Source organism: Taeniopygia guttata, chromosome 5 (assembly GCF_048771995.1).
Source record: "Taeniopygia guttata chromosome 5, bTaeGut7.mat, whole genome shotgun sequence".
Taxonomy (NCBI): domain Eukaryota; kingdom Metazoa; phylum Chordata; class Aves; order Passeriformes; family Estrildidae; genus Taeniopygia; species Taeniopygia guttata.
In genome coordinates, this window is record NC_133030.1 from 28,849,742 (window position 1) to 28,854,570 (window position 4,829).

At 37.9% G+C, this 4,829-nt stretch overlaps 1 protein-coding gene across 2 annotated transcripts in view; it reads right to left on the reverse strand.

The window, feature by feature from the left end:
• LOC100219113 (cytosolic phospholipase A2 epsilon) overlaps positions 1 to 4,751 on the reverse strand; it is a 31,003-nt gene extending 26,252 nt beyond the window's left edge. For both annotated transcript variants that reach the window (XR_012056328.1, XM_072930016.1), the window contains exon 1: positions 4,342 to 4,751. The gene's annotated coding sequence lies outside the window, so the exon portion shown is untranslated. The remainder of the gene's footprint in view (positions 1 to 4,341) is intronic.
• Positions 4,752 to 4,829: the final 78 nt, after the last annotated feature.

Here is a 4,829-nt window from a genome sequence, read left to right on the forward strand (position 1 = left end):
ATGTAATTTATAGTGATGCATTAAACTAATAAGCTCATCCAATTACAGAAGTGTGCTTTCCTTATTTGCTGAAGGATCACCACACTTTAGCCCGAGATCAACCAGAGTTGGCTTAATGAAGTCACAGGGTAACATCTCATTAACTTTACTTTTCTCTTAAATAATTCTTGGGAGGTGCCAACCTCTACCTCTTTGATCCCCTAATAGCTTTACAGGACTGAAGCAAACTACAGACTGTGCTTGCCAGAGGAGCATCTGGATCAGATGTTCTGACAAGCAGGGGTGTCAGACCTCCAAACAGAAAGCGGCGTTGCCAGGGTAGGGTGGAGGTGAAGATCAGGTGCAGGTACCCAGGACTCTGCATGACAGAGTGCCACTGCCCCCTGAGGGCTGACTGTAGGAAGAGAAGGAGCACGCAGAAACAAGGATTTTCATGGGCCTCAGAGATCCTACTGAATTACCTAAATAATTAATGAAGCTATTTCATTGGGCTGAAAAAACTGATAATCAGTGGATCTACCTCAAGTATTTTAGAATGGTGCAAGGACCATGGTGGTCCTTGGATCTGTGCCACTATCAGTGAGAGGGGCACTAATAAAAATCTCAATTGTCTATACAGCTATCTGTTTTTACAGATCTCTAAGGATATTTCTTTGACAAGTAAGTAAAATTCTGCTGGGATTAGCCACAGTTTAAAAAATATTAGAGTAGGATACACATGCATAGGGAATAAAGTCTCCTAAATCTTGATGTCTTATTTTAAAAAAAAAAGCCATGAAAGAAAGAAAGGAAGAAAAATTATAGTTCCTTGGAAATAATTATTTATTAAAATATTTAATAAATATTTTTATTATTATTTTAAAATAATAACTGCTTTCCTAAAGAAAACAAAGTTCACAAAATAAGGCTTCTTGGAATACTGACACAATTATACCTCTAAAAAAGTTCATTTCAATTAGCAGCCAATACTGATTCTCTGCCGGTTAAGAGAAGTAGGGGATTTTGCCCTCAGCGCCTGACCAAATTACAAATACTCCATAAGACTCAGATAGAAATCAGCAAAAAAGAGAACAGTCAAAATAGCTGCAAATTGAATGGAGCTGACTTCCTTGTGCTGATGCATACCGTGAACTCTACAATGACCTCCACGTGTAGCCCCAAGTACCATAAAATCATAGAATGGCTTTGTTCAACCAGAATACATGTTTTTCTGACTTTTCTCACCTCACTTTCTTCCTAACATATTGCTTTAATACAGTTGACATATTATAAATTAACTTCTGGTGTAATACTACCCTTAAAACATCATATGCATCATTATGCAGATTCAAGTAATGGTTCCACAGTAAAGCCCAAGGTGAAATTTGCAGATAAAACTTGCTTAAACTTGCCATGTTTCACAACGGACTAATGAATGCAGCTGTCCAGATGCCATTTTTTGGCACACCTCATTACAAAACAGGGGCTAACTTCTGCAAGCAAAGCATTCACAAAGCACTTGAAAAATACAATCCCATCCACTCTGATCCCTATCAAGCTTCTCAGTTCCAGCTCTGCTTTTCAACTACCACAATTTTCTAAAAGGAAAAATCCAAACACAAAAAAATCCCAACAAAAGTGCAAAAACAAAACCCAAACAAAGAACACAAACACACCCTTAAGAAAAAAAATCAAAGTGAGTTGGGAAATAGTCTTAATAGCAGGGAACTTCCATTGCTTTGCCACATTGGTGGCTAGCACTGTGGTGGAATGTTAAAGGAAAAATATTCCCACACCCTACATTTAAATAATGGATGTGCCTGCAATGAGTCTTCTAATTCTGACTAGGACATGACACTGCTATGGTTGTGCAGTGGTCACACCACACTTTAGATTTAGAGGTGCATAGCTGCTTTTCCATAAGAACCTTTAGCAGCAGAGATGGAAAAGAATGCATTGCAAAGCTACAGAGCCTGGTTAACTTCACTGAAGAACCACAGAACCTTCTTTAATTTCTACTTGTTACAAAGCAGAAGGAAATACTTATGATGGTCAAATTGGGCTGGGACGGTAACCATAATTAGACTTTCATAAAGATATTTTTCCCACATTGGGGTTATATAATGATTTGTTTGTTTTATAGCTGAAGGTCTCATGTAAAATTTAATTACCTCTATGATATTGTGGGATTTTTTTTTAAGAGAAAATAATTTGAATTTTTGTCCATAATTTTCTGAGCAGCATTTTTTTACCCCACCTAGCTAATCAAACTTTACAGCTCTTACAGCTCTTAGTGTTTACCCCTACGGTAAACTCAGTCTAACCCAACACCCTTGGGTTGAAAGCACTTAAGACATGAATCATAGTCTCTTCTGCAAGCAAAGCATTCACAACAGAAGTTCTAGTTTGTGTGACATTATACAACTTTTAGCTGACCTGTGATCGTCAGCAATGCAATAACAAGTTCAGAAAACAAACAAAACAAAACAACCACAACCATTTTACAGCAAGCCTGCTAAATAACAACAGTCTATTTCAGCTCAAGGTCTTGTCTTATGATATTTCAAGATTATAAATGCAGCAGGTGATGCCTTGTTGAGAAGTGTCTTTGCAGTGTCATGTAAGAGGGCACTACTCCCTTTAAAGGATTTGAAAAAGCACCCGGGTGTGTGTCAGTGCACAGACTGTACTCCACTCCTGCAGTAGGATTTTTCCTAGGGAGAAAACAATACAGGCGCACATTGCTTATATGGAGCTTAGGGAGATATCAGCACTTGCCTTCCTACCAGTCATTGATCCCTGATCACAAAGATGTGAAACAAGAGAACAGTTCTTAAAAACATTGGCATACCTTTGTATAAATCATTTGTTCATCAGTTTGTACTTTACATGTCCACCAATGTTACCCTAACCATTCTCAATGTTTTTATATATTTCACAAAACTCTGAAACATTCTATGTTCAGCCTCAGTATACTCCTTAATGTATTTGTTCTCACACCACCACTGTCCTTCTAGCTTTATCTCCCTTCTCTAAGTTGCTTTCATGTAGAACAGACAGGTCCATTCTCAATTGCTGCTGTGACAAATTAACCTGCAGTTGTCCAGTGTCCTCTCAAATGGCAGGTTTTCCCTTTCCCATACATACTCCTTCATCCATGCCTCTGCTGTGAGTTAATTTTCCTCAAATATGGGTGACATGCCAAAATAAAACTGTTCCACATAAAATCCTATCAAAACTTCGTTCAACAGTATTTTCCTTTTTCCACTGCAAACGTTTCAACCTCCAACATCTCTAGATCTCATTACCTTTTTCAAATCCAAGTAATATCAAGTTCTGATTAAACACTGCTTCCTGTATTTGTTTTTCTTCCTTTTGAAGTGTTTAAAGTGCCTCATCCAGCAACTGAACTAATCACAAACATCTGATTAAAAGTCTAGCCTGGTGTAATATTTGCCACATCAAAAGCAATAGAGTTAGCAATACTTATGTCCCAGATTAAGATTTTTAGGTATGGCTCCAAACAAATTTTTCGTCTACTCAAGTTGATAGACTGCAAAGATTTTGCACTGTACTATAAAAAAGTAAATTTCAATATAACAGCACTGCTTGCCTATGAACAAATTTTGAGATATTGGAGAAGTGGAAAATTAATTCAACCATTATATTGCAAGGTACAGCACCCTTAAGAAAACACCACAACCTTTTGTTCTGTGCTCCTGCATTTTCCCAGGCAGCGCTTTTTCTAGGACACTGAGGCCTTTACTAAGACTTCTGCTCTACAGAACTGGCTTAAACACACCCAGCAGCAGGCCACCAGTGGTTTGCCCTCTCTGCTACACCATCACAAGATTCTGCTCCCTCCTTTGTCCTGGTTTTCCTGTTTATTTGCTGCTGCCCTGAGCTGCCTAAGAAAGAAGCAGAACTTTTACCTTCGCAACATTATGGTTCTTGCTTTAAGTTTAATTCCTCATAGAATCACTGCAGATACAATAAGACCTGTTAGGGAAGTGACTGGAGAAGCTGTCAGAAAAGCTACTGCCACACAGAAGTTTGTCTTTTACACTGCAAGGGCAGACAAAAAGCAGGATTCAAAGATCCACAGCAGGAATTATTATAAAAATTTTCCAAAGTTTTTCTTTAAAAAATATAAAAATAATCTTTTCCTTATACAACAGTATCAACAAGTGAACTTACAAAATCCTATGTGCTAAGCACTTAGCTGAAAAGAAGATTCAGCTGGAGCTTATCAGCTACATAGAACATGATCATCATCTGCAGAGGAAAAGAAACCAATATTATTGTGAATGCAAAATTATCCTTGTCTGTGGCAATCTAGCAACAAAATAAAGACTACTTTACCTGCAATATCTGTTGATGTGAGTAGATGGTCTTGTAGATGCAGGCAGTGTGCTCTTTTGCCAGTGCATAGTCGATCAGATCAGAGGCTGAAGTACCTGGTTAATTCACTTAGTCAACTTAAAACCAAGAAGTTTTTAGAAACTCTTTTTAAAATTATTCTGCTGGAGGGACAGTTAAAGCAAGGTGATTGTGATTGTCAGATGAATTCACCAGCATAACTTCCAACTCTTACCAAGATGGCAAAAAAACACAGTTCTTGACCTTGAACACTCTGACACTTTCAATCTCTCAGTTGAAATGGGTTTTCCACTTTTTAAAGATTCTTTAGGAAGTAATTGATATTATCTTGCTCACCCTCCCCTTAATTAGGTGGTTTGTAGTAAACAGTAAATACTGGTTTTTCTTGGCTCAGCCCCTGATTTTTCACCCACAAGCTATCAACCTAGCTGTCTCTGACTGGTGTACTTAAGAAAACTGTGAAGAGTATG